Consider the following 15,928-nt stretch of genomic DNA (forward strand, 5'->3'; position numbering starts at 1 on the left):
TGGACTGGGAAAAGGTAGCTAGGTCTTTGTGTTCAGCAGACTTCGGTCTGAGATCTGGTCCTGCCACTTCCTGGCTGTGTGACCCTGGGCAGGTTCCTAACCTCTCTGAACCTGATCTTTCTCATCCCTATAGTGGGGATAATGATAGTGCCTACTTCCCAGGTTTGCTCTGGGGACCACATGAGGTGATGCTTACAAGTTTTCCTTGACCATGGAGAGTGCTCGATAAATACCAGTCCTGGATTCTTCTTGCTAGAATCAGTCACAAGGAGAAAACTAATACCCTGTCCCCACCTTGAGTGGTAACCACAGTCCCAGTCTTGGTCTGCTTACTTTTTGAGGCTTTGTTTCCCCTTCTGTAAAATAAAGATAATCCTGGCTCTGATTGTGGGGAGGACTCAATTGCAATATACTCAGCGCACTATAAGGGTGAGCCCGTTTCAAGGAATCATGTGGTGTTAAGGAAAACATGTCTGTAGCGCTTTCTGGTTTCTAAAGCCTTTTCATGAACTCCATCTTATTTGATCGCAGCACCAGAGAAAGACCCATTTCCAAATCTTCTGCTAATTATAAACCATTCTTAGGTATTCGGCTAAAGCAGGGCCCTTAGACACTTTTGCTCTCCCCTGCTATGCATCCAATCCACACTATTGTATATTTTGAAAAGTAATCCTTCACCTTTCTCTACATTGTTTCATTGTGTAAAAGTTTCACTCATTCCCAGTCTTCTTTCATACACACACACACACACACACACACACACACACACACACACATTGAGAGGCTGAGATTTTTGCTAGGAAAAAAATGGGAAAAACATGCTTACTTTTCATGTGAGCATTCTCAGAGAAGGAAAGACTTCTGAGGATGCCAGTAGCAGTGGGAAGCCCCCATGACTCACGTGCCTCTCCATCCTCAGGTCGATGTTTGAAATTCTGCCATCGCAACTGCATTATTTAGTTTAACTCCTGGATTCCCTCTTTGAGTGCAGCTGTCATCAGCCATCTACGCCGTGATTAGTCCTTCATACCTTATTTATGCATAGTCTAAAATAAGGATGGTTTGCCATGAAGGGTGTTGAGAGAGTGAGGACATAGGCTATTTAATACCAAGAACAAGAAAATGATTTCAGAAGCTTGATGTTTTTGGAGCTTCACTGATGTTTGCTTAGATCATCCCTATTATTCTTTCCAGTGTTACTGATATTTAGTCCCCAGTATCCTTTACTCAAACAGCTGAAGTGGCCTCAGTAGTGTATTCTTTGCCTCCAGAATCAACCGCATTGGCATTAGCGTGGTCTTTCTAAGCCAAGTCAGATTACGAGAGATGATAACCATTTCTGTCTTTAGCGTTCGCTGGAGTGATGCATGAGCTCACAGGCCCCTTCCATCTCAGATACCCTGAGAGTCTAGTCTAGACCGTTGGTGGCCCCCATGATGGGCACCATGGACCAGAGTATCTCCTCATTGGGTAAGAGGAGGGGACAGAGGTTTGAACGAGTCCCCTTGGGGTCCCAGCCATCGGCTGTTGCTGTGTCGCCACAACGTCCTGTTTCAGAAGGCTCCTACGTGCAGTTCTCGGTGGCCTCCCCATGTTCCCCATCCCCTCCAGAGCTGCTGACCAAGGCGTAGGCCTAGTAACAGATGAACAGAGCATAAATTTGCTGTGAAATCTGTTTCCATCACCTGCGTGACTGCTGACTCCATTTGTGTGTGGGAGGGGTCAGGGCCTTTGTCTCTGCCTATTCAATGCCACATCTTTTAGAGGCAAAAAAATAGGAACAGGTGGTCGATTAAATAAACATGTCACTATCAGTCAAGGTAACATGAGCAAAAATTTGTATCTAGTGGGACCTGTTAAGGAGTTCTTGATATGCAGTCAAAATTCTCGTCTTGGTTCCATTGCTGGACTTGGAGAAGTCACTGTCCCTTGCTGGGCCTCAGTTTTCTTTTCTTTAAAAAAGGGATAGAAGGATAGTTTGGTTTGATGAATTTTAAATCTAAACTCTGTGCTTCACTGAACTCTCAGTACACATAATTCATACGTTGTTTTTTCCTCACATTTTAACATTTCTGATATTGATTTGCATCTTCTAATCAGTAACATGTCAGAGTATAATTGGCAACATTTTTTTCTTTGTTGTTGATGCATAAAATGATAGTGTGTCGTGCAGTTGATGGCATCCGGAGTCTGCTGAATTATGTGACGTTCATCATTTCTTACTTCTTCTTGTGATCATGTGAACCAAGTGAAAGAACCAGGTCTCACAGTGGATAGGGTCTTTTTTTCTGTATTACTTCTCTAATTAAACTGTCTGGTGGTAATAGTTAGGATAAAGGTTAGCTACATGTAAAAGAAGCCACCCAAATAATAGTGGCTTTACAAAAATCACCTATTTCTTCCTCACGCATAAGAATTCCAGAGAAAGGCAAGCCAAGGTTGGCATGGCAGCCTTAGGATGCTCAGGACCCCAGCCTCTCATTACTATTTTGGCTTTCTATCCTAATACCTGGCTTTTGTCCTCAAGGTCATCTCAACATAGATGGTAGATGGAGCTTCAGCTTTTCATGCCAGGAAGCAGGACGAAGAGGAGAGGGTCACAAACAATCCTCTGATTGATTCAATTCTATTTAAAAGGTCTTCTTGGAATTGTCCACAGAAGTCTAATATTTGTTCAGAACATGGTCATGTGATCAACCGTCGTGGAAAGAGAGGCTTGGAAATATAATCTTTGTGCTTGATGCCTTGATGCTCCAAATAAAATTAGAGTCTACCAGTAAGGGAAAAAATGGAATAACATGGCTATTGGCTAGGCACCCAGGAGTCTCTGCCATTATCAGTGAGGTGTGAAGACTATAAATCTGGAGATCAGGAGAAAATTCGTCTAATTTAACTTTTCCTTGCTTGGTCTCAGTTTTCTTATATACATAATGTAGTTAACAATGTTTCTATCTCATGGAAATAATTTTTGTGCAAATTTTAACATTTCTGAAATTGAGTTATATGAGACATAGTAATGAAACAGCGTCTTAAATAAAAGATAGTCTATAAAATGAAGGGATCGGGGGTTTTTAGTTCATCAAGAAAACCTTTAAGAAGATAAAGACCATCAAGAATAGTTCTGCTTCTCATTCTGCTGATCTTCATTTCCAAACTTTACTCTTACTTCGGCCATGAAAAGAGGCTTCCAGACCTCCTAACCTATGCTTCAATTTCCAGCCTGAACCAGATTCAAACATTCTAGGCTAACGAGCATCTATGTTTTCAAAAATGAACCTGTTCTTGTTTCTACTCTGGTACCTAGATACTTTCAGGCTGTTTTTCTTTTTACTCTAATTTAAATTTCTCATTCTGCAGCTTAATCAACCCTTTCCTTCCTTCCTTCCTTCCTTCCTTCCTTCCTTCCTTCCTTCCTTCCTTCCTTCCTTCCTTCCTTCCTTCCTTCCTTCCTTCTTCCTTCCTTTCCTTCTTCAACTAGTGACAGACATAGGGCACTGTGCATTCTGGTGGTAGCGGTGTTGTCACAGGAACGTGAGGATAATTTTGAGGTCAGGGGAGATGTCACGTGAGTTGGGCCACCTGGATGACTTCAGAAAAGTCACTCCTCTACCCCCATTGCCTTGCAGGTTCCTTGTGGAGAACACAGGAACATGCATTAGGAACATTAAAAACTATATATGTGCAAGGACTCAACACAATTGTGGGCCCAGAGAAGGTGCTTCCTGTTGGCTCTACAGTAGGAGATCCCAGAATGTCAGAGGCAGGTGAGGCCTCGGGAATCATCCCTTCCTTCCTTATCACATTTGAGTTAGACAGACATGAGGTCAGAGCGTGAAGACTGACTTGCCTGTGGTCACAAAGCTGGTATGAGTATCAGGGTTCTAAATCAGAGGTGTAACTTCTCACTCGCAAATGACAGCTTTTACCTCCATTCCAACTCTGAACGCCATCAAGCATATACATTTATATTTTTAAAATTTTGGATTAAAAAACCAAATGCTTTCGCTGGAAAAGAGGACGGGCTCCTTTTCAGCACATGGGATGTGTCTGACGTGAGGGAAGCAGGTCCTGTGGCTCGTTCCACTCGTCTCTCCTACAGCATTTGAAGCGATCTTCAGTTGTGACAGAAGCCATAGAGCGCACACGACATCATCCTGACTCCCTGGACCGGTGGGGTCAGGGTGCGGTTGTACCCTGACAAGATTCAGAACAAAGCAGACGTTCCCTGGACTTAGCTGTCCACAGGGTGCCAACAGCTGCCACTGTCGGGAAGTGCCCGGCTGGCAGCTGATAACAGGGTGAGGCTGTGTGACAGCTGTGGCTCTCACTTGGGGCCTGGGATGGGAAATGCCTGTGACAATAATGAAATCCCTTGGGATGCTGCCACAGTGAAACAGACATGTCCTACAGCATGTCTAACCGACAAACTTGCAAGTGGCATCGGCTGATCAATGTCCAACATTGGCTAACGACCACTGCTGCTGCTCAGATCCTTCTAGAAAGAGCTCATGGCCGAGCTACAAGGACTGCGGTTAGGTGACAGCATGCATCTGCTAGATCTTTTGGGCCAACCTCAGCCATGTTCTTCTTGGGGCAGCCCCTGTTTCTTAGACGATATTTTTCTCTTTTCCATTTCTTAATAAATCTAATAGACATTTACTAACTGCTATTTAGGTATGTGGACAATGAAAGAAATCAAAGGTGGAGATCAAAGATGTTCTTATATAAGGAGAACAAGCGTGTAGTAACCTGGGTAACAGAGGACAAAGATGAGGATGTCACAGCACCTATCCTCAGTCAGCCTAATGTGTATAACGTGCGAAGAGGGATGCTAAGGACACCTGTCCACTAATTGCGATGATGCAAGGAGAAAGGAGGAGGGGTGTCTGTTCCTTCTAAGGACAGGGCAGCTTTCGTGGAGGTGTTGCCATTAACTTTGAACTCTGAAGTAAAGACTGTACACCAGAAGTGGGCACGAGGTGGCTGGCAATCAAGGACGAACATCTATATGAAGAAAAAAAACAAGGAAGCAGGAAATTAAATCTGGTGCTTGGCGAACAGTGAATTGTTCACTCTGTCACTTTGCCCAGAGCTACCTCTCTAGTTCATTCCACCCCCTCTCATCCTTGCTCTTTACCTCTAGCCTCAAAGGCCTTTTAACTCCTTAGTGGCCCAGACTCATCTTCACTTTTGAGTCTCACCTATGTTCATCCCTTTGCCTAGAACCTTGTCTTCACCCTTCACCTCTTAGCTAACTGCAACTGGATTTAAATGTCTTTCTTGGGGGAGGTCTCCCTGATCCTCTAGCAAGAAGTTGTGACCCCACATCAGACATGCTCATTACACTCTGCAGCTGCCTGTTGTGACACCCCTCACACTGGTGTTATCATCATTCGATCTTTGTTTTCCTTGCCACACACTAAAGCCCCATCACGTTTGCCACTGCTTCTCCAGTGCCTGGCCCCGGAAGTCAGTAGGTACTCAATTATTATGAGCTGAATGGATGAGCAGCAAAGATAACGTCGGACAGGTGGGTGGATAGCAACTCTCGAAAGTTCTTAAAAGCTGAGTCAAAGCGTTTGGGCTTTATTGTGACGCAAAATGAGGAATCTCGTACTTATTTATGAAAACATAGTGCAGCAAACCCCCTTGGTAAGCATTAACGATATTTCTCACCTCTAAGGTACTTTTCAGTGTGTGCTTCTGCATCCATTATCTCACTGATCCTTTCAGGGATTTCTGGAGGGCTTCTAGGAGACTCTTTTTAACCCTCCAAGAACGAGTCTGAAGCTCAGGGTCATTGATCGAGGTAACAAGGTCCCTAGCTAGGCCGATGGCATCAGCTCAACACCAGATCTAATGACGCCACCTTCCTACTCCTTCTTTCCTAGAATGAACATCTTGTACACTTGAAATAACTGGGAAACTGCAATAGACAGTAAGTGTGGATGAAAATACTTGTATATTGCCAGGGACCCACAGCACAGGGCAGACCATAATTACTAAGAAGAAAGCTGGTAGCTTCATGGAAGGACTCACTACTGGGCCCAGTCAGTCCTAAGCCAACTGAGTAAGATTTCAATAGTCAATGAACAGAAGGTAGCAATTTATGTCCTTACGAACAGTTTTCGGGAGATTCCTTTTAGCTTCTCTTGCAGCTGTGTTTTTGCTCATTTCTTTGGCCATTCCATTTTGCTTCATATACTAAAGGAAACACAGGCCCAGCACAGAGCCTTCCCTTCCTAGTGAAAATGAAAGGATGCTATGTGCACATTTCTAGATCTATTCTCTGAGCACCTTTTGAAATTTCCAAATTCATCCAAAGGCAGAAGGTCATGCTCTCCAGGTGAGCTTTTTATTAAGAGCGATTAGCTGTATTGATTACAGCTTTTTGGGGGATGGCAAGGGAGTGGGATATAGGACAGAGTTTCCAAACCTGGCTTATCATTTATTATTACCTGGAAGTAGTATTTAAAAAGTATTTAAAAAGTCTCTTTACCATTGAAGACTCAGCCCCTTAGATCTGGGCAGGGAACTGGGAATCTATTTTTAAATTCCTCCTCAAGTGATTCTGATGGTAGCCTGACTTGAGCCCCTAGGTATAGGAAGGAGCACTGGGAAAAGAGTCCTTTGTTAGATACATCAAAGTATAAAAAGAATTCTACATGCTGGTAAATGGAATTTATTCTAGGTAGGGAATGCTGGTTCAACATTCAAAAATCAATCAGTGTAATTTATTATATTAACAAACTAAAGAAGAAAAACTCTATCATGTCAATTGACACAGACAAAGCAGGTGAAAAATCCAGAAGTCATTCATAATAAAAAACTTCAGCAAACCAGGAATGGAGGGGAATATCCTCAAGCTGATAAAGAGCATCCACAAAACCGTACAGTTCACATAATACTTAATACTGAAAGATCGAATGCTTTCCTCCTGAGACGGGGGCCAAGGAAAGGATTTCCACTCTTATTCAAAATAGTACCAGAAGTTGTTAGCCAGTGAAATGAGACAAGGGGGACAAAAAAAGGCATACAAATAGGAAGGGAAAAATAAAATGCTCTTTGCTTTTAGAAGGTATCGTTATCTATTAAAAATCCCAAGAAACCTACCAAAAAAAAAAAAAAAGCCTCCAAGAACTAATAAGTGAATTCAGCAGGGTTTCAGGATACAAGATTAATACACAAGGATCAATTGCATTTCCATATACAAACAGTGAACATGCATATAATGAAATTAAAAATACCATTTACAACCATGCCAAAGAAAATGAAATACTTAAATATACTTTTAAGAAAACATGTACATTATCTGTATGCTGAAAAATGTAAAATACTAATGAAAGTAACCAAAGAGACCTAAATAAACAAAGAATCATACTGTGTCATGGACTGGAGGTGTCAACAGCAAAAATATCAATTCTCCCCAAATTGATCTTTAGGGTTAATGCAATTGTCTATCAAAATACCAGAAAGCTTTTTTTGTAGACATAAACAGTCTTATTCTAAAATTTATACAGAAAGGCACAGGCTCTAGAATAAAGATTAGCAAAATGATCTTAACAAAAATAAAGTGAGAGATATCACTGTATCTGGTACAAAGACTTACTATATAGCCACTCTGCCAAGATGGTGTGGTACATAGAGCCACACACCAGTATGGCCAATTGATTTTATTCAAGCTTTACTGAGATATAATTGCTATATAACATTGGTAAAATGAAGGTGTGCAATGCGTTGATTTGATACATTACATATTGCAAAGCGATGATCACCGTCGCATCTGCTAATTTTCTATCACGTTACGCGATTCCCCTTTCTCTCCTCACAGCATTTAAGATCTACTCTTTCAGCAACTTTCAGGTATATAATACAGCATTATTAACTATAATCACCATGCTGTATGTTACATCCCTAGAACTTATTCATCTTATAATGGGAAGTTTATATCTTTTGACCGGCATCTCCCCATCTCCCCTGCTCTATTCTGTTTTTATGTGTTCTTTCTTTTTTGGATTCCACATATAAGTGAGATCATACAGAAACTGGCTTTCTCTGTCTGACTTATTTTGCTTAGCATAATGCCCTTAAGGTTCATCCATATTGTTGCAAATGACCTTCTTTTTCATGAATAATGTTCCATTGAATAATGTTCCATTGAATGAATATATATATATGAATATATATATATATATATATATATATATATATATATATAGTATCTTTTTTATCCATTCATCTATTGATGAACAATTAGTTTGTTTTCATAGCTTGGCTATTGTAAATAATGCAGTGAACATGGGAGTGCAGGTATCTCTTTGTGTTTTCATTTCTTTTGGATATATACCCAAAAGTAGGATCGCTGGTTCCTATACTTGGCCATTAATTTATCTTCTTTGGAAAAATGACTATTAATTCCCCTACCCATTTTTTAATCAGATTGCTTGTTTTCTTGATTTTTTTAGTTTTTTGTTTTTTTTTTTTTTTTTGTATATTTTGGATATTACTACCTTAGCAGACATGGTTTGCAAATATTTTCTCCTATTCCATAGGTTGTCTTTTATTTTGTTGATGTTTTCTTTTGCTGTCAAGAAGCATTTTAGTTTGATGTAGTCCCACCTGTTAATTTTTGCTATCATAATGGATAAAATAAAAACTAATGACAATACCAAATGCTGACAAAGTTGCAGAGAAACCGAATCACTCAAGCGTATGACCCAGCAAATGCACTCATAGGCATTTATTCCGGAGAAATGAAAACTTATATTCACATACAAACTTGTACATAAATGTTCATAGCAGCTTCATTCATAATAACCCAAAACTGAAAATAGCCGAGAGGTCCTTCAGCAGGTAAATGGTTAAACAAACCTAATCTGTGGGACATCTATCTATACCATGAAATTGTACTCCGCAAGAAAAAGGAACAATCTATTGAACATTCAACAACCTGGATGAATCTCCAGGGAATTAAGCCAAGTGAAGAAAGCCATTTCAAAATTGTTACATACTGTATGATCTCAGTTATATAACATTTTTGAAATCAGAAAATTTTATAAATTGAGATGAGATTCGTGGCTGCTGCCAAGGGTTCAGAGTGATATTTTACTGTCCGGTCACGGAAGTCGTGCATTGTAATATGCTACCAAACACAGATTTGAAGGAAGAAAGTGAGTGAGTGATCCATGTGGCTATCTGGACAAAGAGTATTCCAGGCAAGGAGAAGAAAATATGGTTGCCTCTTTGGACATCTGCTTATAGAGCTGCCAAAGACAGACTTGGATAATCTCTTAGGGAATTTTTATCCTCTGTTTGTTCGAAATATTATATTCACTTGGTGGGGAGGAAGAAACTAAAATTTTGATTTAAATAGTTTCTTTTTTAGTTGCGTGAGCTGGTTTCATATGAATAACCTGTGTGTGACCTCATAGCTCGGGTAGGTGGAGAAATTGTGTGAAATTCTCTATCTGGGCTCAGATGTCGGTGTTTCTTCTTTTCCCATTGCAGAAGAGTGGCAGGCAGGAAAAAAAACTGAGTGGGTGTTCGTGGAGATGAGCTTACACTTGTCTGTGCTCAGTGTCTTCAGCTATCAAGAAATCATAATGGCAAGGTTCACTCCATGAGGCTGCAGACGTGTGAATACGTAAGGAAATGGAGGAAAAGCACTTTGTGAATTTTATATTGATTGGCATCTTTAGTTTAAGGTTAATGAGATCATCCCCACAACTTGGTGGTCCAAAACGTCTCTTGGAAAGAAGGGGCATAAACATGAAATCCAAGGACCTTAACGGCCAGGAAAAAAAAAATGGACACACATCTCATTTTAGAGGAGGTCAGAGACCCTCTGAAACCCATCCTATGAGGTTGGGGTTAATGACCCCTATTAAACCATTGGGCTGACATGTCTTTTTTATCAAATGACACATAGGTTATTATGGGAGTAAAGTGGGGAAATGGACATAAAAGGACTGTATGTTGCGAAATGGTGTACTGACACGGGTTACTATTAAATGTTTGTGGACACATTTGTGTGTAGATGTGTGAATTAGTGCATTCATCTGATGCTGTGATTATCACGGTGTGAAGCGGACGATGTATTGCTTGTGAAAACGTGCATGAGCACATTTATGAGCTTTGATGGTATATCTTTCAGTTCAGATGCTTCTGTGTGTGTGCAAGGGTGGGTGCGCTTCTGTGTCTACCTGCTTTTGTTAGAGCTTGTTGGAAGTGAAGCCTTTTGGATCAATGCATCAAAAGATGAATCTCACATAGAACAAGACCTGGCCCCAGGGGCTGACAGCCTGTAAGGTCGTCTGAAAAACCCTTTTGCAGGCTGATGCTTGCACAGTCTAAATAACATTGACCATGTCCAGAATTGTGGCTGCTGATTTTCCGCAAGTTGTAAAGAGAAAAGGAAAACAATCCTCTTTTTGGTCTTCAGTGGCTTTTACTTCTTTTGTTCCTCCTAGTGATAAAGAGTCAGAAAGGAGAAATGAGTTTCCCTCAGGAAATAAATTCCTTCTATATCCCTGTGATTTTCAGGAAGGAGAGTACAGGGCACGGTGGCAGAAATTTGAACTTGAGAGTTAACATATTTGAGTTCTGATCCCATCTCTACCACTACTGGCTGACATGTTGGACCAGTCATTAAAGCTTGTCAGTAAGATGGGGATAATATCTATTGTATCAGGTTTTGGCATTGTTGAGACTATCATATGAGATAACATGCAACGGTTATCTCATATAATAGGATAAACATTTATTTTATTAAAAAGTGACATTTTCTAGTCAATAAAATCTAAAATACCTGAAAGAATTAAGTAATGCTCCATCTTTTTCTTGTGATCAACTTTGAAAAAGAGCTGGGAAAATTCTCATCATGAACTTATCTAAGACAGATGTTTGCTCAGTGTCTACTTTATGCCAGGCACTGTGTTAGGGGTTGGAAATACAGTGGAAAACAAATATAGCCATAATCCCTCTGTAAAGGAATTTATAGTCTATTGAGGGAGACAGGCACTATGCAAGCAGACAAACAAATATATAATTTTCATTTGTGACGAGAACAATTTTAACTGTGACAAGAGCAATAAAAGTAATAACATGAAACAGAGACCAGAGGGATGGTTACCAGAAGGGAGAAGGTAGGGGGATGGGTGAAAAGGGAAAGAGTCTAATCAATAATATTGTGGTAAGTTTGTGCTGTGACAGACGATTACTAGAATTAGTGGGGTGATCACATTGTAAGGTATAAAAATATCAAATCACTATATCGTACACCTGACACTCATATAACATTGTATGCCAACTATACTTAAAAAAACAGTAATAACATGTACTATGATAGTGACTAATACAAAGGACCTAATTTAGCCTGAGTCATCACGGAAGACTTCTCCGAGGAAGTGACTTTCAACTTGAGATCTGAACAGGATTAATTGAATTAGTATGGGACTAAAGAGTTCTCTAAATTCTGCCTCTTAAGATCTGCTTTTCCTTCTGTGATTCCGTGGAACAAACATGAAATCGAATTCCTATTCTGGGCTGAAAATTAAGTCAGAGAAAGGGGTGAATGGATATATGTAAGTAGAATATTAAGAGATAAATCTTTTTATATTGTAGTCTCTTTCCTCCAAACTGTTCCTAATCCCCTGACTTTTGATTCATAAATAGACAGAATTTTCCCTCATGTAATAGCCTTGCCTAAAGACAAGGAACAGTTTCACAACAAATGATTTATGTACTGAAATCTGGAGAGATTTTACTCATAAAAATACTCTAGTCGTTTATCTTGATCATCTGATGTAGCAAAGCCTGGCTTGGATGCCTCCGAAAGAACTGCAGATGAAACGACTCAAGCTAGTTGGAAGAGTGAGGAGGTGAAAGCGGGGGACCAGGAAGGAGGCTGAGCACCACTGTGACTGTATCCTTCTTATTTGGAAGGCAAAAAGCGAGCGTCCACTGCTCACTGCAGGATTAAAAGCAGGAGAGGTGAAAGTGAGTGCTGGGACCTTGTGAGTTACCGGGTGTGTGACTGTTCAGTCGACACATTTACTGAGCACTTACTGTGTATTCAACAGTGAGAATGCAGTGGAGAGCACCGGAGATATGGGTACTGTGTTCTCAGGGAACTTATAGCCCGGTTGGGGAAGGAGATAATAAAGCAAACGAGATATCAACTAATATATCTTGTTCACGGGGTCAGACCATGTTGCAACCTTTCAGACACCATGGCTTCATTCCCTCTGCCAAGTGATTCACTCTCCTTGTATTCATTCATTTATTCAACCATCTACCTGCTATTCGACAAGTATGTTTACTACGCTTCTATTCTGCTTTTTATTCTGTGTCACCAGTGGGAGCCCCAGAAGATGAATGAAATGGAACCCCCAGCTTTAGAAGAGTTCATAATCTCATGAGAAGAAACAGCCATTCTTGCAAGTTATTACAGTACAAGGCAGAATTGGGTTAGTGCATCAAGAGTTTCATCCAAGAAGTTGTGAGTGTTCAGAGGGAACAGGCATCTTATTTAGCTGGGCAATTGGCTTTATGGAAGAAGCCAAGAATTCAACTAATATATACTAAGTGCCTTACTCTGATGCAGGCTCTGTGCTAGATTCTGGAGTTACTGAAGATGATCAAACAACAGTGCTGTCCACTGGCAGGTCCCAGTATAGAAGATAAGAAAGAGATTTAGATGATAATTTCAGTAAAATGGGGGTCATTTATCTCTTTAAACAAATATCTCCCAAGGATCGACCATATGCCAATATTCGTCTTATTGTATGTGGTACAGGGTGAACAGAATAGACATTTTTCGTCCTGTGCTATTTATACTCAAGCTTATAGCCTTGTAGATGTACTTTGTTATTTTGCTGGGCATCACGATTTCTAGTTATTGCCAGATAGGGTAGTCACTGATGAAGGGCCCATGGGAACTAACTGCCTACTGGGAATATTCAATGAACAAGGTTATAGCTGGGGGGTGATTCAATAAGCAGCCTTCCAAAAAAATTCCAAAGCAGAAGACTGGAGAAACTCAGAAGTCAGGTAGTTGGCGAGCAAATGGGACGTCTATTGAGAGGGAATAAAACTAACATTTACTGGGCACATACTAGGGGCGGGCATTATGCTTGTTGTTTTCTACGTATAATTTCTTTATGTCTTTATAATGGACAATTACAAGAGAAAGTCAAGGCCTGGACCTAGATAGGACCTGGGATACGAACATATTTTACAAAACTACCTAAATTCCTAGGAACTCATACACATAGAGCTAGAGAAAAAGAGAGAGAATGAGGCTTTGAGAAGGAGCAGGTGGTACAGTGATGAGAAGTGGGTCAAGATTTTAAGGCTGAAAATGAGTGACATACCAGAAGATCAGCTGATGATGCTGAGGGCCTGGTTGTCCTGCCTCATGTTGGAATGGACTCTCAAGCCCTCTGCAGGTGAGGGCCAGTGGTGGCCTCCGTGGAGAAAGGGGAGAGGTGAAGACAGGGAACCTCTAAGGCCTGATGTAGAGGAGCAGAGCCAGACTGCGGCTGATACTTTTCACCCACCGGGACCTCTGTTCTCGATTTGTATTCTGAAGGTCCCCCACGTCTACGTCCACATTAGATCAAGTAACCGAGGTAGAGGCTCTCACGGCCCCCAGGGTTTTTATTCATAGAAATTGTATTAGAAAGTGTTCACTTGCAAGTAACAAAAAACCAACTCAAAACTGACTTAAATAATAAAGGCGATTTATTCATTTTAACCACTTTATTGAAATATAATTTACATATCATACAATTCACCCATGAACTGTACATGCATTCGAGAGATACGTAAGATTCAGTGTTTAGTATATTCACAACCATCCGTGCAGTCAATGTGAGACTATTTTCATGACTGCAAAAACATCCCATCCTTTTGAGCTATCATCCCCCACTATGTCCCCACCCCTCTCAGCCCTAAGCAACCAGTGATATACCAGAAAGTATAGAATCTCTAAAGACAAGACAGAATCCCTAGATACTGCCTGTTCTGGACACTTCATATGAGTGGAATTATGTAATATGTGGTCTTTTGTGACTGGCTTCTTTCACTTAGCATTATGTTTTTGAGATTTATTCATGTCACAGCATGTATCATTACTTCATTTCTTTTACACTGAATAACATTTCATTGTATGAAATATTTAATTGTGGTCTTTTGTGACTGGCTTCTTTCACTTAGCATTATGTTTTTGAGATTTATTCATGTCACAGCATGTATCATTACTTCATTTCTTTTACACTGAATAATATTTCATTGTATGAAATATTTAATTGTATACAAATATTAATTGTATGATATTTAATTGTACAATTTATTTATTTACAAATAAATAAATTAAAAATATTTAATTTATTTATTTGTACATCAACTGATTGATATTTGGGTTGTTTCTGACTCTTGGATGTTATGACAAATGCTGCTATAAACATTCACGTACAAATCTTTGTGTAGACAGGTGTTTTCACTTCTCTTGAGTATATATCAAAGAGTGGAATTGCTCGGTCACATGGTAACTATATTTAGTCATTTGAGGAACTACCAGACTCTTTTCCAAAGTGACTACCACACTTCACATTTCCACCAGTGGTGTATGAGGATTCTGATGTCTCTATGTTCTCATGAACATTTATTGGTATCTGACTCTTTGAGTCTAGCTATCCTAGGGGGTCGAAGTAATACCTTGTGGTTTTGATTTGCATTTCCACGAGGGCTAATGATATTGAGCACCATTTCATGTGCTTATTGGTCATTTGTATTTCTTCCTTGAAGAAATGTCTATTTAGATCCTTTGCCCACTTTTAAATTGGTTGTTTTTCTCTTTATTATGGAAGACTGCTTTTCGTCCGAATATTCTCAAGGTATTTTGGGTTTCAGGTGAGGTCAGCTCCAGTGGCTCAACAATATTACCAATGACCTATTCTCTTCATCAATTTTATTTCTTCCTTCCACAGTATTGGCTTCCTCCTAAGCTTGGCTCCTTTAGTGGTTGAAAATGGCTGCTAACCGCTGCTGGGTCAAATACTTCCTCTGTCATATCCAGTGGCAGAGAAAGGGAGATCTCTTTCTCCCTACACAATACCTGGGCTTCCCTTTGATTAGACTGATTGAGGCCATGTGGCCACCTCTGAATCGATCACAGTGGCAATGGAATGGAAATTACACAATTGGATTCGGCCATTTAGGATGTATTTGAAGAGCTGAAACTGCGTTTAGTTTCTACTCCCACGCCAAATGCACATGGCTACTACATGATGCGGGAGGGTTGGGATAGATGTCGGAAGGGCAATTAACATAATCTACTGTAGCACTTTTGCAATTATAAGTTTATGTAGCTATTTGATTAATGTCCATGCTCCTCATTAGAGTGTAAAGACAGGGATCATATTTCTTCTGCTTACTTTAACTTAGAACCCTATCTTTTTCCTCATCATATTAATGGACAGTCATAGACCAGGTGCTGTGTTATGTGTTCTATATGGATTAAAACACCATATGGTTGGTATTATTATTGTGTTGTCGTTGTTGTTGTTATCCCATTTTACACATGAAGAAATTCAGGCTCAGAGAGATGAGAAGACTTGCCTAAAATCCCACATCCAGTGAGTGGTGGAGCTGGGAATTTAAACTCAGGTATTTCGAGTCCTGGTACTCTTGATTTCCTTTCCCATGATGAATAATTTTGCATCTTTGTAGTTCTTAGCCCAATGTGTGGCACAAAATGAGTGTAGGTGCTCAATAAGTATCTGTCGAATTGAAATTGAATCAAGTTCTAATATTTTAAAATAAAGGCGTGCATTTCTTTCTCATGGCAGAAACGTAGTAGAGGTCAGAGTCCAAACTGCAGAGTCGGGTGGCTGAAAGACTTTCCCAGCAGCCCCTTCCATCACGT

General features: G+C 40.2%; 1 long non-coding RNA gene across 1 annotated transcript in view; it reads left to right on the forward strand.

Moving 5' to 3' along the window:
• LOC120605779 (uncharacterized) overlaps positions 1–14,117 on the forward strand; it is a 37,488-nt gene extending 23,371 nt beyond the window's left edge. The window contains exons 2-3 of the long non-coding RNA XR_005653703.1: positions 3,627–5,530; positions 12,357–14,117. This is a non-coding gene — a long non-coding RNA (uncharacterized LOC120605779). The remainder of the gene's footprint in view (positions 1–3,626; positions 5,531–12,356) is intronic.
• Positions 14,118–15,928: the final 1,811 nt, after the last annotated feature.

The sequence above is a fragment of the Pteropus medius genome, unplaced genomic scaffold (assembly GCF_902729225.1).
Source record: "Pteropus medius unplaced genomic scaffold, Ma_sr-lr_union100, whole genome shotgun sequence".
Lineage (NCBI taxonomy): Eukaryota > Metazoa > Chordata > Mammalia > Chiroptera > Pteropodidae > Pteropus > Pteropus medius.